Below are 22,032 nucleotides of genomic sequence, written 5' to 3'. Positions count from 1 at the left end.
TAGACAACGTTCATCTCTCGTAACGTTGTGTTGTTGGATTCCTAGACAACGTACATCTCTCGTAACGTTGTGTTGTTGGATTCCTAGACAACATGGTCAACGTTCATCTCTCGTAACGTTGTGTTGTTGGATTGCTAGACAACATGGTCAACGTTCATCTCTCGTAACGTTGTGTTGTTGGATTCCTAGACAACATGGTCAACGTACATCTCTCGTAACGTTGTGTTGTTGGGTCCCTAGACAACATGGTCAACGTTCATCTCTCGTGACGTTGTGTTGTTGGATTGCTAGACAAAATGGTCAACGTTCATCTCTCGTAACGTTGTGTTGTTGGATTGCTGGACAACACGGTCAACGTTCATCTCTCGTGACGTTGTGTTGTTGGATTCCTAGACAACATTGTCAACGTACATCTCTCGTAACGTTGTGTTGTTGGATTCCTAGACAACATGGTCAACGTTCATCTCTCGTGACGTTGTGTTGTTGGATTTCTAGACAACATGGTCAACGTTCATCTCTCGTGACGTTGTGTTGTTGGATTGCTAGACAAAATGGTCAACGTTCATCTCTCGTAACGTTGTGTTGTTGGATTGCTAGACAACATGGTCAACGTTCATCTCTCGTAACGTTGTGTTGTTGGATTGCTAGACAACATGGTCGACGTACATCTCTCGTAACGTTGTGTTGTTGGATTGCTGGACAACACGGTCAACGTTCATCTCTCGTGACGTTGTGTTGTTGGATTCCTAGACAACATTGTCAACGTACATCTCTCGTAACGTTGTGTTGTTGGATTCCTAGACAACATGGTCAACGTTCATCTCTCGTAACGTTGTGTTGTTGGATTCTTAGACAACATGGTCAACGTTCATCTCTCGTGACGTTGTGTTGTTGGATTGCTAGACAAAATGGTCAACGTTCATCTCTCGTAACGTTGTGTTGTTGGATTGCTAGACAACATGGTCAACGTTCATCTCTCGTAACGTTGTGTTGTTGGATTGCTAGACAACATGGTCGACGTACATCTCTCGTAACGTTGTGTTGTTGGATTCTTAGACAACATGGTCATCGTTCATGTCTCGTAACGTTGTTTTGTTGGATTGCTAGACAACATGGTCAACGTACATCTCTCGTAACGTTGTGTTGTTGGATTCCCGTCGATAGTCGACATCTGTCACGGATATCAAGTACTTGAATATCGAAATATCTGGCACATGTTTATACCGTAGGTAGGGGAAGCAGAGATGTTGCTATCTAGGAATGGCAAATTAACAATTGGGAAATTGAAATCATCACGTTTATCTACTGGTCACAAGATCAAGGTAAGCTGCCGATTTTGACTAGGGGACTAGTAGCTGTACTGGGAAGGGGTGAATGATACGTAGTCTACCTGAGGAGAATGTCCTGCAGGTAGGGCGTAAGAATGGTTTTGTACCTGCTGCCCCCATTGCATGGTCGTAAGAGGCGACTAAATTTGGGATCTTATATTTTCTCTTCTTTCTGAACAACTTTCTTCTTCCTAATGTCTCCCTTGACAATGCCTCATTTTTGGCCTTTAGTTGAGCGTTCCTCACTGTAAGGAAGGCTTTGGGTTCTGTCCCCTAGCAGAGACATACCAAAGTCTTTAAAAATGGTAGTTGCTACTCCTGCTTAGCGCTCAGCATATTTGGAGTGGGACGACTGGTTCGCCCGTTGTCAGTATAATGTGACCGGGTGGGGTGTCCTGCTGGGTGTCTTCGGCAGTATACTTCAGTGAGGTAGCACTATAAATCGGCAAAAGTTCCGGCCGATCACAAGGAGACTTAACACAAACATACCGCAGCCTCCCAAAACATACATACGCACTCACCACACGCATGCATGTCACACGCAAGGGAGGCCGTCCTTAAATGACCTTAGCTGTTAATAGGACGTTAAACAAAATAAACCAACCGACCAACCAACCAATCAACCTGCGGAGACCATATCGAGGATTGATTAAGATCTATTTCAGTACTTTACTTTTAAAACAAAATTATGATGTAAATGCTAAAAATACCCTGAAACCTTTATGAACATGACAAGGTTGTAGCGATATATAATTCTGTCTAGAAAATATGTGTACATGGGAAAATCAATTTTCTTTGCTATAAAGTGGTGGGTTTACGCTAGTAAGAATGCTCTTTTATTTTCAAACACAGGTGCGAATATGTACCACCGTGTAAGCAAAGGTCCCCTAAAGCCACAACTGGCCTCCTCTTATGTTTGCCCATGTGTGAATGTAGGTTGATACAGTGTACTAACACTACACATTTACAAATGATCCTTTTAATGATCACTACTGATGTAGCCATTGTATTTCACCATCGGATGTTCCTACTTTGGTAGGGTTGCACCTTCTGTTTGGAGAATACTACCTTGGTAGGGTTGCACCCTCTGTTTACAAAATCATACTTTGGTTGGATTGCACCCTCTGTTTACAAAATCCTACTTTGGTAGGATTGCACCTTCTGCTTGGAGAATCCTACTTTGGTAGGTTTGCACCCTTATTTGGAGAATCATACATTGGTAGGGTTGCACCCTATGTTTACAGAATCCACTGTTTGGAGAATCCTACTTTGGTAGAATTCCACCCTCTATTTGCAGAGTCCTACTTTGGTAGGATTGCACCCTCTGTTTGAATAATCTTTGCTGAAAGCAGTTATGCTTTTTACTTCAATGGAGATATCCTAAGAGAGAGGTGAGATTGAGAGGGAGATAGATGGGGTAAAAGAGAGAGAGAGAGAGAGAGAGAGAGAGAGAGAGAGAGAGAGAGAGAGAGAGAGAGAGAGAGAGAGAGAGGGGGGTTAGTTACTGTAGGAGAGAGGGAGAGGTAGAGAGAAGAGCGAAAGAGGGGTTGAGTGAGAGAAAGTGAGAGCGGGAAAGAGTGAGAGAGTGGAGTGATAGGGAGAGGGTAGTGAAAGGGCGATAGAAGAGTGAGAGTGAAACAGTCGTTGTTCGAGACATGTTTTTCAGCTTATATTGCAGCCACATTAAAGATGTTAAAACGCTAAAAACGGTAAAACCACTAAATTGATAAAAAAAAGATTCGTATCTCTGTGATATAAGATTGATGATGTCCCGATGATTTTGTGTGTGAAGGTTGGTTGCAAGATATTGTCACCAAACTAACTAAGATTTGATTTTGTCAACCAGAAATCAGAAATTATCCCTTTTACACTTTCTGATATGTCTTTTACAATGGGAAGAATGTTTCGCGTGGTGTTTCTTTGGTCTTAGTTTTCATTTTGACGATCTGATATATATTTCTTTACCGATTAATTATTGATCGACAGTGGCAGCATTGACACTTAGCTTCGACTACTATATATAACACACCGGTTATGGTTATCATTTCGACTTTAGTATTGTTTATCCCTTTGTGGGCGGCGGTATTGAAACATAGTAAATCTCCTCGATCAACTCCTCATTTCTTTTTGTAGATGTATATTATATCCCCGTCCGTGTGTGAGGATGTGTGTGAAAGTATGTGTACGTGAGTGTGTGATTGTACGTTTTGAAATATTATCTAAATTTACTGATGATCATTTTCATTGATCAGCTTTACAGTTTTCAGATTTATTTTTAAACAAAATTGAAATAATGTTCCGCTGCTGGTCTTACGAATCTTGTTTAAGATTTCCCTGATTAGCTCTGACTTTCTACGATTGTATTATTTCCTGGCTGTAGGTCTCGTTTTTAAATTTCCCTGATCAGCTCTGAAATTCAAGGACTGTATCATTCCCTGGCTGTTTCATTCCGTGGCTGTTTCATTCCGTGACTGTTTCATTCCGTGGCTGTTTCATTCCGTGACTGTTTCATTCCGTGGCTGTTTCATTCCGTGACTGTTTCATTCCGTGGCTGTTTCATTCCGTGACTGTTTCATTCCGTGGCTGTTTCATTCCGTGGCTGTTGGTCCCGTTTTCAGGTTTCGCTGATCTGTTCTGACTTTCAACCTGAAATTTGACGAGAGCAGTAAACGTACATGGATTAAACTTCCACAGACGACAGAGTTGTGTCTTATCTTTCAATTACACATTTATTACTTTTTTATAACATCTTTTTATTTCATGGAACAAACAGGAAAATTTCTAATTGTGTTTCTCTTTCATTATATAAGGTATCGCCTTCAAATTGAATTTGAAATTAAAGATGAACTCGCGAACAGTCGGGTGTTTAAATCTCAAAATGAAGCTGGGCGAAGATCGCGATAGCTAAAACTCCTATACGTCCATGTACCCCTTTTAGACTATTTGAGCTGCAGTGGTTTCACGGATTCTTTTGTGAATTTAATGCATCAGGGTATTGACCCTCCTCATTGGTATTCTATTATATTCCTCGTGTAGAGCCAACCTCAACTGAGCGACGTTGTTTGGAGGGGTCGGCCTACGTCTTATCCTTCTGTCCAACTCGTCCCAAAAATGTTCTATCGGGGCACCGTAATCGGGGAGGTCATTTGACGAAGATATATAACAGACAACAGAGTGGGTCCCTATCTATCATTTACATCAGTATTACGTTCTATAACATCTCTTTATATTTTCGGTAAACCGGACACTTTCTAATTATTTTTTTCCTTTTTGAGTAAGCAAATGAAATTAAACTAAATAACGGCAGAAATGTTTGACCCGAAATCACTTCTCAGTTTGAAACGATTTCCATTGGCAGTTGAGAATTATAATTTGTTGGTTTTAATTATTGAGATATTTTATGTGTGTCCCTTATAAGAACATTGCTAAAGAGGAGGCCAAATACAGGTATTGTTTGTAAATATCATCCGGAGAGATTATTGTCACATACATGTATGGCTGTACATCAATACGTTCTGCTAGATTTTATATACATGATGATTTGAAAATAAAAGACAAAAAGCAAAAAACAAAAACGTGGAAGTTGAATACAGAAATGCTATTACATTTGAACTTAAATAACTCTACTTGTACCTGTCGTTAGATCTGTGTGCTATGGTTGGCTGTCCGGTGATAGGTAATTATGTGACATTCATTCCACTGTAGTGACACCTGTCAGAAGTAATGTAGGATGTATGTGCCTCGAGTTAGGTATCAATACAACGTTACAGCCTAGCCAATGTATATATATACGTATTGCCTGAGGGGAGACCAAGAAAGGACTAGAAGTATTTACTACAGCATATCTCTGTTTTCTGAGGGGAAGCCAAGAAAGGACTAGAAGTATTTACTACAGCATATCTCTGTTTTCTGAGGGGGAAACCAAGAAAGGACTAGAAGTATTTACTACAGCATATCTCTGTTTTCTGAGAGGGAAACCAAGAAAGGACTAGAAGTATTTACTACAGCATATTTCTGTTTTCTGAGTGGAAACCAAGAAAGAACTAAAGTATTTACTACAGCATATCTCTATTTTCCGTTATATAAAGCGTCGGTGGTGTAACGGTCAGCATGGTTGCCTTCCAAGCAGTCGATCCGGGTTCAACTCCCGGCCGACGCACTTTTTAGAAAAAAATATGTAAGGAATCAATAGTATTTTGCGAATAAAATAAAATAAACAAATAAACAGGCATAAATAAATAAAAAAAAAACCACACACACTTTAATTCGCTATTATACACATTGCGCTGTTTTGAATTATTGAACTATTTTGAATTATTTTGAATTATTCATCTGTAACAACGACATAAATAAGATTTAAAGTGTCTGTAACGTCCAACCGGCCGAAGGGATTATCGGCAATACACCTTGGCCTGGTAAAGGACAAATATGGAACTCAAGGTTTTTGAATAGCAATAAAAAAACAGGCATCTGAATATTAAGTTTTGTTAGACTCTCAGCACTCAATGCCCCCTCTCATATATTCACACATATTCGTGTTTTCTCGATATGTATGTCAGAAATGCCATTTGACTACGATAATGAAAGGTAAGCATGATCTTATTTCAAGTTAGAAAATATGGCAATAATTCCAAGACAGGTATTTGTTTGCCTTCTACCAAAATGACAGTCTTCCTGGTTTAAGTGATAGTCCTATCATCGTCGTCTTTGTATATAATATGCACTTTTTGGATGTTTAAGACTTTATGACAACCTAAATTTTACCATGCTGGGAATGATTAACTCGTGGCGACGTCTGCAATTCAATGATTGTACAAAAGAGAGCCGAGGGAATAATGCCCGTATTATCAAGTTAGTAACAGTCTAAGAGTTATTACGGATATATAATATAAAGCATACAGTATACACTTGTTAGAGAACTTCTTAGATAGAGTATTAAAAATACACTTGTTAGAGAACTTCTTAGAGTATTAAATATACACTTGTTAGAGAACTTCTTAGAGTATTAAATATACACTTGTTAGAGAACTTCTTAGAGTATTAAAATATACACTTGTTAGAGAACTTCTTTAGAGTATTAAATATACACTTGTTAGAGAACTTCTTAGAGTATTAAAATACACTTGTTAGAGAACTTTTTAGAGTATTAAATATACACTTGTTAGAGAACTTCTTAGAGTATTAAATATACACGTGTTAGAGAACTTCTTAGAGTATTAAAAATACACTTGTTAGAAGAAACACTTGTTAGAAGAAACACTTGTTAGAGAACTTCTTAGATAGAGTATTAAAAATACACTTGTTACATACCTTCTTAGATAGATGATTAAAAACACATCAGGTCAATATGGTACTCTAGAATGATTCCTTGGTGTGACAAATTAAAATCATTAAGCTGTAGTATAGTGTTGTATTGATGTGACCAACTCAGGCCAACAATCTGTAGTACAATGTTTTATTGATGTGACCAACTCAGGTCAACAATCTGTAGTACAATGTTGTATTGATGTGACCAACTCAGGTCAACAATCTGTAGTACAATGTTGTATTGGTGTGACTAACTCAGGCCAACAATCTGTAGTACAATGTTGTATTGATGTGACCAACTCAGGTCAACAATCTGTAGTACAATGTTGTATTGATGTGACCAACTCATGACAACAATCTGTAGTACAATGTTGTATTGGTGTGACCAACTCAGGTCAACAATCTGTAGTACAATGTTGTATTGATGTGACCAACTCAGGTCAACAATCTGTAGTACAATGTTTTATTGATGTGACCAACTCAGGACAACAATCTGTAGTACAATGTTGTATTGATGTGACCAACTCAGGTCAATAATCTGTAGTACAATGTTGTATTGATGTGACCAACTCAGGCCAACAATCTGTAGTACAATGTTGTATTGATGTGACCAACTCAGGACAACAATCTATAGTACAATGTTGTATTGATGTGACCAACCCAGGTCAACAATCTGTAGTACAATGTTGTATTGATGTCACCAACTCAGACCAACAATCTGTAGTACAATGTTTTATTGATGTGACCAACTCAGGTCAACAATCTGTAGTACAATGTTGTATTGATGTCACCAACTCAGGCCAACAATCTGTAGTACAATGTTGTATTGATGTCACCAACTCAGGACAACAATCTGTAGTACAATGTTTTATTGATGTGACCAACTCAGGCCAACAATCTGTAGTACAATGTTGTATTGATGTGACCAACTCAGACCAACAATCTGTAGTACAATGTTGTATTGATGTCACCAACTCAGGTCAATAATCTGTAGTACAATGTTGTATTGATGTGACCAACTCAGACCAATCAACGTTGATACAATGTTTTATGTATCTACCAGATTATAGATTAGTCATGGTGGCTGTTGGAGTGTGATTCCTCCTTATTACGGACAAGACTAATATCACTACAGTATATATCTATGTACTGATACTAAACATTACATTATGTACTGATACTAAACATAACACTATGTACTGATACTAAACATTACACTATGTACTGATACTAAACATTACACTGTGTACTGATACTAAAACATTACACCATGTACTGATACTAAACATTACACTATGTACTGATACTAAACATTACACTATGTACTGATACTAAACATTACACTATGTACTGATACTAAACATTACACTATGTACTGATACTAAACATTACACTATGTACTGATACTAAACATTACACTATGTACTGATACTAAACATTACACTATGTACTGATACTAAACATTACACTCTGTACTGATACTAAACATTACACTATGTACTGATACTAAACATTACACTATGTACTGATACTAAACATTACACTATGTATTGACACTAAACATTACACTATGTACTGATACTAAACATTACACTATGTACTGATACTAAACATTACACTATGTACTGATTACTAAACATTACACTATGTACTGATACTAAACATTACACTATGTACTGATACTAAACATTACACTATGTACTGATACTAAAACATTACACTATGTACTGCTACTAAAACATTACACTATGTACTGATACTAAACATTACACTGTGTACTGATACTAAACATTACACTATGTACTGATACTAAACATTACACTATGTACTGATACTAAACATTACACTATGTACTGATACTAAACATTACACTATGTACTGATACTAAACATTACACTATGTACTGATACTAAACATAGACTATGTACTGATACTAAACATTACACTATGTACTGATACTAAACATTACACTATGTACTGATACTAAACATTACACTATATACTGATACTAAACATTACACTGTGTACTGATACTAAACATTACACTATGTACTGATACTAAACATTACACTATGTACTAATGCTAACACATTACACTATTTACTGATACTTAACATTACACTATGTACTGATACTAAAACATACTAAACATTACACTATGTACTGATACTAAACATTACACTATGTACTGATACTAAACATTACACTATGTACTGATACTAAACATTACACTATGTACTGATACTAAACATTACAGTATGTACTGATACTAAACATTACAGTATGTACTGATACTAAACATCACACTATGTACTGATACTAAACATTACACTATATACTGATACTAAACATTAGTCTATGTACTGATACTAAACATTACACTATGTACTGATACTAAACATTACACTATGTACTGATACTAAACATTACACTATGTACTGATACTAAACATTACACTATGTACTGATACTAAAACATTACACTATGTACTGATACTAAACATTACACTATGTACTGATACTAAAACATTACACTATGTATTGACACTAAACATTACACTATGTACTGATACTAAACATTACACTATGTATTGATACTAAACATTACACTATGTATTGATACTAAACATTACACTATGTACTGATACTAAACATTACACTATGTACTGATACTAAACATTACACTATATACTGATACTAAAACATTACACTATGTACTGATACTAAACATTACACTATGTACTGATACTAAAACATTACACTATGTACTGATACTAAAACATTACACTATGTACTGATACTAAACATTACACTATGTACTGATACTAAATATTACACTATGTACTGATACTTAACATTACACTATGTACTGATACTAAACATTACACTATGTACTGATACTAAAACATTACACTATGTACTGATACTAAAACATTACACCATGTACAGATACTAAACATTGCACTATATGTACTGGTACTAAACATTACACTATGTACTGATACTAAAACATTACACTATGTACTGATACTAAACATTACACTATGTACTGATACTGAACATTACACTATGTACTGATACTAAACATTACACTATGTACTGATACTAAACATTACACTATGTATTGATACTAAAACATTACACTATGTACTGATACTAAACATTACACTATGTACTGATACTGAAACATTACACTATGAACTGATACTAAACATTACACTATGTACTGACACTAAACATTACACTATGTACTGATACTAAACATTACACTATGTACTGATACTAAACATTACACTATGTACTGACACTAAACATTACACTATGTACTGATACTTTAATTATGGGTTGATGGTATGTTTCTCCGTTGCTGTACACATCTCCAATGTGGGTAAACACAATGTACAACCTGTTGACGTGGCATGCTGAGGCTGCTGATTCGGAAAAGCTAAAAAAAATACTAACAGCAGTAAAAGCATAAGGCGTCGGTGGTGTAACGGTCAGCATGGTTGCCTTCCAAGCAGTCGATCCGGGTTCGACTCCCGGCCGACGCACATTTATTTTTTTAAATTCCAAAATGAAAGTTAAGTCGAACTTTTGAATTTAAGCGTTTCTTGCTTTCTTAATTTCGTAATCAGATTTGAGAAGATTTTGTATGTAAGAAATGTTCTTTCGCCATTTAAGTGATAAAAAGGTACTGAATGTGGCATGTAAGGGACTAGAGCTGATTTGAGAGATAAGCAGAAGGCAAAAAACAGATGAAATAGTACTAGAGTCTGAAATTATGAAGTTGTCATTATCTCTTAAAGCATATCCTACTTCGTCCTCGGTTAATATTTTCCCTCGGGTTAATAAAACTATGTATCTACCTTATCAAATGGCTATAATTGTATATCATAGTGATATCACCATAATGGTTTTTTGGGTAATGATCAAGTGAAATCAGAAATCACTTCATCATCTGAATAGTTTGGTGACATCACGACAATCAAATCGGTAGCTTGAATTATTACTATATATCTGTAAGAACACGTCACCTTAATCACGTCATTGGAATAAACCGTAATTTTAACTGCGTCCCCTTAACTTAAATCGTTCTTAGATAAGGTAAAAATACAAGTGCGACAGGATTATAATTAAAGTTGGTAGGATATAATTTTAAATTTCTTGAAAATATTTCGTGTTCATTTCATTATGACTTGGTTCATGTAAACACCCGGAAGAACCCGTTAAACATTAAATAGTATATGTACATAACTACAGCCACGTGTACAGGTTACCGATAAAATACTCACACACTACCATTAACAGCGGATTAACGTCTCCTGTAACAGTTATATAAAGTTTAAAGGAGAGGTTGTGTGTGTTTAAAGTGTCTGATTTATTTCTTAGAGACAGTGTATAATAAGATACAGGTGGTCAAGAAGCAAGCATGCCTTATAAAGAAGACTGAGGACAGCTATATTGATATTAACCAGTCATAGCAGTAATTTAGAAATAATAATTCAACATTAATCAGTTCTTTTTGTATTTGCCGTTACAACTTTCTGTCAATTTATCAAATTTGCCTGATAACGCTAAGCCTTACCATGCCGTAGATTTTTAAATGTCCCAGGCCGAAAGGTAACCAGGTATAGTTTGCAAATACGGGAGATATGAAGCAATCGTTATTGACTTTTCAAAATAAATAGTTACCTGTATGTTAATATGATATAATACAGTTATATAAAACAAAACATTACTTTAACATGATATAACTCCATTATCTGCAGTTTTATAAGTTGATTTTGAATAGCCGTTTAGATCTGATACATTAAAGTACATCCCTCGAGATTCAAACTGAAACACCTTTAAATGTGTAACGTTTCCTTTACTTTATGTAAGACGCTATATTCCGATTAAAATATATATCACAATATCATCATAAATTATATTATAATCTATAAAATAACAAGTCACATTACAGAAAACGAATCTTGACGTATTAACACCGCGAATATTTATATGCGTCGGTGGTGTAACGGTCAGCATGGTTGCCTTCCAAGCAGTCGATCCGGGTTCGACTCCCGGCCGACGCACATGTATTTTTTTTCAAATGTTTTTTGTTTTTTTTTCGGCATAAACGTTTATATTTGTTTGGCCCCGGATATGACGCGACAGGTGGCGTTACTGGTCAAGATGAAGTATGTGATTGGTCAATGTAGCGGTCAATGGAAAATGCAGATATACAGTTAAAAACGAAACAAAGTTAAAGGGACCTCACGGTAAACCAATATCTATTTTGTATTTTTTATCATATTATTGGGTATATCTTTTAAAAAAATAAGCTTCTGAACAATAACCATTCGAATTCGATGATGTAGGCCTATGTACATAAAAACATCAATTATCAATTATTAAAAGGTTATCAAATAATCTGAATATGCAAAAATTTTGTGACATCTACGATAAACGCATCCGCACAACAAACTAAAACACATGGAAACAAAAATGGCTTCCAATGTGAGTCGACTGCGGTTGAAAACGATAACAGCTTCCGCAATGAAGAGAATGCTCAGTACACTGTACCCCCTTATTACTTAATTGGTGATAGAAAACTTAATATTATTCACACTAAATTAAGACATGAATGCAGTTCCCTTAATCATGATCTTTACCGTTCAAATCTGGTCCAAAACTCAAATTGTGTAAATTGTGGCTATTATTGTGAGAATGCCTATCACTTCTTCTTTGAATGTCAATCTTACACAAATGCTCGAGTTGTGCTTTTAAATCATTTAAGTGATTTAGATATAAATATATCTTTAAGATTTTTACTTTTTGGAAATGAAAATATGTCCTTGGATTTAAATTGTGTTGTATTTAACAAAGTACAAAATTTTATAAAATCCAGCGGAAGATTTTAACAAGATTTTAACAATATTTAACATGTTTGAAAATTTTATTGACTTTGTTATATTATTTTGTGTGAGTGCCTAATGTTATGTAGGCCTATATCTCTTTCGTACTGCAGTTGATCAGTCTGTAATATCATCTGTTGTCTATGTAACTATTGTAAGGAAATGGCTTCATAAGTTGTAATAACTTGTGCCAAATCCTATTTGCAAATATGTGTAAATAAAATATGTTTAAAGTACAATGAAGAGAATAATAGGAAAATGGGTCAAACACAATCCTAGAATTAAACTTGGGAAGCAGTACAATAGACTGTAACAGTTCAAACATGAAAACAGCAGTAATACGGACGCCGCTCGTATTCTGCTTGATTGTTTGATAGTAGGTCATGACAATCTCGGTAATATTTACATAAACTCGTTAAGATTTCCACAAACTCGATAAGATTTCCACAAACTCTGTAATAGTTCCACAAACTCGGTAATATTTATACAGTCTGTACCAGTACATCGCTACTGTCACTATACTATATGAACAATGTTTACACTTATTTACACATAAATATGTGTGCCGTAATATATACAGAACGTGTTATTTAACATTTAAACCACTGTATAATATCGTTATCCAACTAACCCAGATGGAATATATATATCGCCTTGTAAACTATCGTGTGTTTGTGCTGCCACGATTTCAAGTCTTATTATCACCAAAAATGATTCAAACTGATATAATTTTGTTATCCGTGCTGAAACTGCGCATTTATTAATTACAATGTAGTTCGTTAACTTATTTCACCAGTAGTTTTTCATTATAACCACCAGCATTAAAACTATGCCGTTTATCTTTTTAAAGATATTTCTTGTTTCAAATGGTTTTATTGATCTATTTGTTATTTTGTATCTATTTGTTATTTTGACTAATCGTATATTGAGATATTATTTATTTTTATTTATCGTAAATATAACAAGTATTATTTATCAATCTAAATTAGAAAAATGTTAGAAATGGGTGCATCTACAACTTAAACTAATCTTGAAGTAAACAAGAGTATGATTTGGTGAATACAAGTATGTTAGATTGATAAATTCTAATAAAGTGATGTGTGTAAGGATCTGCTGTGAATAGAACAGGAAACTCCCGATTATACATGACTCTTACACCAGTTGGAAAGGCTCATTTTTCTCTGGACTGTGAAATGGACCATTGGGTGTCCGAACAGCAAGCAATAACTAGCAACAGTTGAGACATGTTTTATACACAAATTACAAGTGAAAAAAAAACAAGATATGACCACCGACCGCGTCGCTATAAAGAGTTAGTTTGGATACAGGGGTTCTATCCACCTTTCCATACATCACTAGACATGCAGTTTTGATCAGAGATAATGTATTAGTCAATCAGATGTTAACTAGCTAATATTTAGTTATAGAAAATGTAGATGATGCTATCTCTGTGGACATTAATATACTCCAGCATGGTAGTAAATAACCTCCCGACGCGAACTCCATCCTAATAGATATCTACTAATTCTATAGTACAGCTTGTTGACGTGGCATGCCCATGTTAACCCGGAAACATTAAAATCACTGAAAACAGTAAATTCTTTCAACAGCTTAAATCGAGAAAAAAAAAATACAAGACACAAGGCGTCGGTGGTGTAACGGTCAGCATGGTTGCCTTCCAAGCAGTCGATCCGGGTTCGACTCCCGGCCGACGCACATTTATTTTAAAAGATTGAACTTAATAACAATTAGATAATGAGTAATTATTTTTGATGCACAACTGTGGACTTGTCATCATACATACAAGGACTGTCGTTCAATAGGATGGCAGTGTTTGAAGTATACAAGTGATCTATTCTAAATGGTATTCCATTCCAACATATATTCAGACACTTCGACTAACAGCATCCAATCGAGATCCCATTTACAGCGACTTTTAAGCGAGTTGAGGATGAAAATCATAAAATAAAATACCCCTATTATATAAATAAGCTATTTTTATAAAAGAAATGATTGATCAGTATGAGGCGAACACGTTACATATTTTGTTAATTTACTAAAATGCTTTATTTTTAATGGCGTGTACATTAAATATAGTGTTCCTTCCTGACATGTGATTTCATAGCAAAATTCTGTGTTTACCATGGACTGGACAACTGGTCAGTAACTGTAATAACTTAGACCAGTGGCTTTATTTACAGAGATATAACTAGACCAATTCATACAACCAATGTCTAACTAAAATAATAAAGTTAGACTGGCGTTCTACATAAATGAAATATACTTCTTGTTCTGGCTTAAATTTCAGAATTCCATTAAGACTAACATATAAATTATCCGTCCATTGTAATTTGTATGTGTTGTATTGTTTTACGTTCCATTGACTATTTGAGTGATTTAGGACCGTGTAATTTTAATTAAAGGTAAAGATACATGTACATTAAATGACTTGTCGATTTAAGAGAACACTTGTGATTGTGAACTCTTTGTCGACAGTTTTTTTAACGTGACAATGGAACCCTTTGTGTGGTGCTAGGCTGACTCTCAGTATTACTGGGTTCCCCTGTTAAAGCTAGGCCTTAGCCCTGTAGACGTGGCACACGTGGCTGATACCGGAGTTTACATGACCCGGAATTAAAAGATAAAATAAACTTTAAGCGGCAAGTTATTTTAGGCGAGCTCCGAGCAAAGAAAACTCACGATCCTTTACACAAGGCGTCGGTGGTGTAACGGTCAGCATGGTTGCCTTCCAAGCAGTCGATCCGGGTTCGACTCCCGGCCGACGCACATTTATTTTTACATTTAATATTAATATCCTTTTTTCAATAAGATTATCATAGATGTATAATTTTTATTTGTGAATGTATATTTATTGTTTCAAAACTAGATATACAAACGTAATCTAGAACATCGGTTATTTTCAACATACAATGGATTTATTATGCTTGAGACAATGATCACTTGAAAAATATATGATAATTCAGTAGGTGATTTCCATTTTTTAATTTTAAACCCGGATAAAAAGGCTCGTAATCCATCAATAGGAATAGCTATAGATATGGCAGCATACATGTATGTATTCCAATGAAAAGTGAAAAAAACAAATCTGAGGAGCATGCTGTCAGTTTGATCGAACTACAGTTGATTCTCCATAAGATTGAGTAATACGTATGTAGATATAACATAATTTACTAGATATTCAGTATTTCGTCCTGTCACGTGACATTTCTTAACTTGTTAATATCAAGGCGAATCAGATACGATGTATTGAAATTAGACATTGAAATATTGGAAATGGAAATCTAATCTTAATAGTAGACTTCTTTTTAGCTTTGAAAAGTATCTCATCATTAGTATTTCTTCTCCAAGTAACTATAAATACAAATGACACTTTAACCCCTTAACTCCCAACAAAGCATTATTACGTTGGTGTTGGATAAACTGTTATATCTCCGTGAGATACCGACTATACCTAGATAAACAGGCTACTGAAGAAAACTGTATCATACAATTCATTCGTCCTTCTACCAGAAATGTGAACACCAAGAGGGGAAGTGAAGAAGATCTGGCCTACAATATTATACCTTAAAACAAAAACTACCGGAAACAAAAAGATAAATTCGTTACCTCACCTGACACAGAATGTCAATATCAGGGATATACATGTTATCTATTCCTAAGCCGTTATGTTATTTTTTTCTGTATAATAAATGGAGAACAGTTAGTTTCAATATGATAATAGGAGAACAGCTGGTTTGTATCTAATTAATGGAGAACAGGTGGTTTGTATATAATTAATGGAGAACAGGTTATTTCTATATAATAAATGGAGAACAGGTGGTTTGTATATAATAAATGGAGAACAGGTTATTTCTATATAATAAATGGAGAACAGGTGGTTTGTATATAATGAATGGAGAACAGGTGGTTTGTATATAATAAATGGAGAACAGGTTATTTCTATATAATAAATGGAGAACAGGTGGTTTGTATATAATAAATGGAGAACAGGTGGTTTGTATATAATAAATGGAGAACAGGTTATTTCTATATAATAAATGGAGAACAGGTGGTTTGTATATAATGAATGGAGAACAGGTTATTTCTATATAATAAGTGGAGAACAGGTGGTTTGTATATAATAAATGGAGAACAGGTTATTTCTATATAATAATTGGAGAACAGGTGGTTTGTATATAATAAATGGAGAACAGGTGGTTTCTATATAATAAATGGAGAACAGGTGGTTTGTATATAATGAATGGAGAACAGGTTATTTCTATATAATAAATGGAGAACAGGTGGTTTGTATATAATAAATGGAGAACAGGTTATTTCTATATAATAAATGGAGAACAGGTGGTTTGTATATAATAAATGGAGAACAGGTTATTTCTATATAATAAATGGAGAACAGGTGGTTTGTATATAATAAATGGAGAACAGGTTATTTCTATATAATAAATGGAGAACAGGTGGTTTGTATATAATAAATGGAGAACAGGTGGTTTGTATATAATGAATGGAGAACAGGTTATTTCTATATAATAAATGGAGAACAGGTGGTTTGTATATAATGAATGGAGAACAGGTTATTTCTATATAATAAGTGGAGAACAGGTGGTTTGTATATAATAAATGGAGAACAGGTGGTTTGTATATAATGAATGGAGAACAGGTTATTTCTATATAATAAATGGAGAACAGGTTATTTCTATATAATAAATGGAGAACATGTGGTTTGTATATAATAAATGGAGAACATGTGGTTTGTATATAATAAATGGAGAACAGGTTATTTCTATATAATAAATGGAGAACAGGTGGTTTGTATATAATGAATGGAGAACAGGTTATTTCTATATAATAAATGGAGAACAGGTGGTTTGTATATAATAAATGGAGAACAGGTTATTTCTATATAATAAATGGAGAACAGGTGGTTTGTATATAATAAATGGAGAACAGGTTATTTCTATATAATAAATGGAGAACAGGTGGTTTGTATATAATAAATGGAGAACAGGTTATTTCTATATAATAAATGGAGAACAGGTGGTTTGTATATAATGAATGGAGAACAGGTTATTTCTATATAATAAATGGAGAACAGGTGGTTTGTATATAATAAATGGAGAACAGGTGGTTTGTATATAATGAATGGAGAACAGGTTATTTCTATATAATAAGTGGAGAACAGGTGGTTTGTATATAATAAATGGAGAACAGGTGGTTTGTATATAATGAATGGAGAACAGGTTATTTCTATATAATAAGTGGAGAACAGGTGGTTTGTATATAATAAATGGAGAACAGGTGGTTTGTATATAATAAATGGAGAACAGGTGGTTTGTATATAATGAATGGAGAACAGGTTATTTCTATATAATAGATGGAGAACAGGTGGTTTCTATATAATTAGTGGAGAACAGGTGGTTTATATATAATAATTGGAGAACAGGTTATTTCTATATAATAAATGGAGAACAGGTGGTTTGTATATAATAAATGGAGAACACGTGGTTTGTATATAATAAATGGAGAACAGGTTATTTCTATACAATGAATGGAGAACAGGTGGTTTGTATATAATAAATGGAGAACAGGTTATTTCTATATAATAAATGGAGAACAGGTGGTTTGTATATAATAATTGGAGAACAGGTTATTTCTATACAATGAATGGAGAACAGGTGGTTTGTATATAATAAATGGAGAACAGGTAGTTTCTGTGTACTAAGTTGAGAACAGGTGGTTTATATATAATAAGTGGAGTACAGCAGGTTTATATGCAATAAGTGGAGAACGGGAGGTTTCTACACAAGTGGAGAATAGGTGATTTTTGTTGTTGTTGTTGTTGTTGTTGTTGTCTTTTTTTCTCTTTTTTTCTCACTTTTTTCATGATAATGCCTCGGTCTTATCTTTTCTCTTCTTTCTTCACAAGTTTCTTCTTCCTTATGTTTGCTTTGACGCTGCCTCACTCTTGACCTTTAATTAAGTGTTGGTTCCTGTGAGGAAAGCGAGTTCTGTCCCCTTGCCGATACATAGAGAGTGGGACAATAGGTTCACAGGTTATCAGTGTAATCCGAATCACAGTCTTGGTGCCATTGAATGCTTGTTTTAAGTTTATTGTTGATAATTTTTCGTCATTTCTTTAATTAGTATAATGTGACCGGATGGGATGTTCAGTTTGGTGTCTTCAGCAATATGCTCCAGAGAGGTGACACTATTCCCTTTTACCACAAGGAAACACAATCAAATTCGCAATTAAAAAAAAATTAAACAATCAATTTGCAAAGATATGTTAAGCACAAAGTAGTGAAAATGTTCAAAAGTTTATTGAATCAAACCATAATTCGTCTGGTGAAATGATCGATGTTTTGATATATTTCGATATATATGTGATTTCTATCCATACGGCAGTATTGAATAGCTGAAAACAAAGTAAAACAAAGAATCATCTGATGGCTAATTGTTTACAAATGACTGTTTTCACGTGTAATTTTTTCTCACAGCCGCTATATTGTGTTTGTGGACAGGCTCGTGAGAATTCCTCTCACAATGTTCATTCTTGTCAACATATGTAATAACACACTTTCACTATACAGTTTTATTTCCTTTGACAAGAATACAATGTTCATGTTCATGGTAGGTTTTTCGAAATAGATTTACCGATTCTCATATAATTTGGTAGAGTCTTTAAAACTCAGCAAAATAAAATGAATTAAAAACCTTAAATGTCCTACAGGTAATTACATCGACATAGAAAGGAAACACGAGCAGTGTTAATCGTAACATATAGGATGGTATGAGTAGCCTAAGGCAAAATGTGCACATATATTTTTGACGTGGCGAAAAGATGTTTGCTGTCGTATGATCGGAAAATATTTTTGAAATGGAATTTCTTTATAAAACAAATTGACAAAATTTGGTGGTACATTTAAAACTCTTATTTTGGATGTGGATTCAATGAAAAAAAGGAAGAAGATACCATGGACAAATGTGGATGTCACCTCGTCTAAGTTGTAAGAAAATAAATAATCATAGCGTCGGTGGTGTAACGGTCAGCATGGTTGCCTTCCAAGCAGTCGATCCGGGTTCAACTGCCGGCCGACGCACTGTTTTTTTTTTATCTGTGTTTTAATGTACAAATTATCATATATGCACAGACTCAATTAAGTGTTTTCCGTTTAAATTACATAGATACTTGACATTTTTATCTCGCGGTTGAAGTATTGCGAGATACTTGACATTTCTACGACATGATGCACGAGATTTTACAAAAGATATGAAGTCAGACGTGTTTAATGTTTGTTGATACGCCTAATAGTTTCGTTGTCACCACCCTAACTCTTCTTTGAGATTGTTACTTACCCCGGGTTTTACCTAGATTTGTATGGTGGGTGTCATGGGGTGTTACCGATAAAATAGAAGACGCTTCCGCTGTCGGAACATATGGTTATATTCTCCCTGTACTGTTCAAGAGTATCCATGCAAGTCTATATCAGAAATGTTTAGTTCGAATTATGATTTTTCATTATGTCGGTATTCCTTTTTTTTTCTTCTTTTTTTTTAAAGGGCCAATAGCTTTTGTACTATCTTTCATACAAGTATAACAATAACAACAATACCATTCAATGATACAATACATTTGTCTGGCTCTTCTATGACCTTTTTGGAAACTCGATTGGACATTTTGAATGGTGAACTGTTTGAAATATGTCATATATCAAAAGCATATATTCTTAATTAACCTGTGCATCTCTTGTTCAAAAGAATTGAGATTTGACGTCAACCCGTGCGATATTATCGGAGAGTAATCTTTGTGGTCATCACATCATTGACGAATGTTAAAAGGACTTATCAGCTGTATGATGTCGTTTTCCATTGTTTATATTCGAAGGTTCTATTTGCAAGTGATATTCTCCTGAATTCCGCTGTTGGATTTCTTGGACCATGACAGTACATTGTACCTTATAGAAGTTATAGAATTATCTTAATTGTATATTTGAATGTTTTAAAGTGTTGATAACGTGTATATTCTTTGTCCAATCTTTTTAGATAGCTTGCTGGTGATCACTGCTCCTGGAGGAATGTTGTTTATGTACCCGGGGTATGTCATGACCCTGCACGACAGGGTACAAACGAAAGGCTGCAAGATTTCAAGACATCTACATCTATTTAATATTTTGGCATGGGTATATGGAATTTAATTACTACGGGTTAGTGTGTCTCTCATGCTTTACATGAACATTCGTTAAGCTTAGTTTAGGCCTTCTGAAATGTCACACTCGTTTGAATCCAACCATCGACGAAGAAGATGTTCCTCAAACACATTACGCCCGGCAACTCAAAATTGTCTTTACTGTACTGGTATTATGTTTGTGGACACCCCTTGATATACTCACACTGTACATTCTTGTCAACGTTTGACGGACGCATTACAACACTTACCTTTGACAACACGATTAATATGAAAAGAACACAATTTTCATTTCAATTGTATGTTTTACGAAATAGAACTGCCGCTTCATGTAGCTTGGTGAAGCTATTACAATTAGGTCAAATGAAATGAATTTAAAGCCTATGTGTAAGCACATCGAGATGGAAAGGAAACACGAACACTGTTGATCGTAACATATGGTATGATACATGTAGCCTAAGGCAAAATGTGCACAAATATTTTTCGACGTGGCGAAAATCTATTGCCTGTCGTATGATCGGAAAATATTGTTGAATTGGGATTTCTTTTTAAAACAAATTGACAAAATTTTGTGTTACATTGGAAATCCTTATTTTGGATGTGGAAACAATAAATTAGATTACAAGATACTAAGGACAAAGATGGATGTCACCTCGCCTAAGTTGTAATCATAGCGTCGGTGGTGTAACGGTCAGCATGGTTGCCTTCCAAGCAGTCGATCCGGGTTCAACTCCCTGCCGACGCACTGCTTTTTTTCTTTTATCTGTTATTTTTAATTATCATATTATCATTAATGAATAAAGTCTTTTAAGTGTTTTCCGTTTAAAATATCTAAATACCGACATTTGTATCTTGCGATTTCAGTACTACTGTGTAGTACTGAGTAGCAGTGTGATTTCAACCAAACAAGACTCATTTATAAGATATGATACGATAGATTTTACAAAAGACACATTTGTTAATAGTTCCGTTAAAGTAGATTTGTGATATCTATTTTTTTCTAATTCATTTATTTTGACTCTACTATATATACCTATCAAAACCTTTATTGACCACTTCGATCAGATATACCCTGTAGAACTTGAAATCAAGGACACTACAGACTATCCAGTATCAGACGCATACCTCGATATTTACTTACAACGTAACCAAGGGAGACAACATGAAACTAAGCTGTTTAATAAGCGATGATTTTAATTTCGTAATTTTTAATTCACCATTTCTAGATAACAACATCCCTGAAACCATGATTTACGGTGTTTACATGAAAGTTGCGGATTGTTGGAAACTATTGGAAT

General features: G+C 34.6%; 7 non-coding genes across 7 annotated transcripts; all 7 read left to right on the top strand.

The window, feature by feature from the left end:
* The first annotated feature begins 5,415 nt into the window (after positions 1-5,415).
* On the top strand, positions 5,416-5,487 carry Trnag-ucc. The gene has a single exon. It is a non-coding gene; the product is annotated as a tRNA-Gly (tRNA).
* Positions 5,488-10,113: 4,626 nt separating this feature from the next.
* Trnag-ucc lies at positions 10,114-10,185 on the top strand. The gene has a single exon. It is a non-coding gene; the product is annotated as a tRNA-Gly (tRNA).
* Positions 10,186-11,637: 1,452 nt separating this feature from the next.
* Trnag-ucc lies at positions 11,638-11,709 on the top strand. The gene has a single exon. It is a non-coding gene; the product is annotated as a tRNA-Gly (tRNA).
* A 2,466-nt stretch (positions 11,710-14,175) lies between these two features.
* On the top strand, positions 14,176-14,247 carry Trnag-ucc. The gene has a single exon. It is a non-coding gene; the product is annotated as a tRNA-Gly (tRNA).
* A 999-nt stretch (positions 14,248-15,246) lies between these two features.
* Positions 15,247-15,318, top strand: Trnag-ucc. The gene has a single exon. It is a non-coding gene; the product is annotated as a tRNA-Gly (tRNA).
* A 4,259-nt stretch (positions 15,319-19,577) lies between these two features.
* Trnag-ucc lies at positions 19,578-19,649 on the top strand. Its single transcript has one exon. It is a non-coding gene; the product is annotated as a tRNA-Gly (tRNA).
* A 1,758-nt stretch (positions 19,650-21,407) lies between these two features.
* On the top strand, positions 21,408-21,479 carry Trnag-ucc. The gene has a single exon. It is a non-coding gene; the product is annotated as a tRNA-Gly (tRNA).
* The last annotated feature ends 553 nt before the right edge of the window (positions 21,480-22,032 follow it).

This window comes from Pecten maximus, chromosome 11 (assembly GCF_902652985.1).
Source record: "Pecten maximus chromosome 11, xPecMax1.1, whole genome shotgun sequence".
Taxonomy (NCBI): Eukaryota; Metazoa; Mollusca; class Bivalvia; order Pectinida; family Pectinidae; genus Pecten; species Pecten maximus.
Note: the sequence above shows the minus strand (reverse complement) of the source record. Positions and strands in the feature narration are given on the sequence as shown.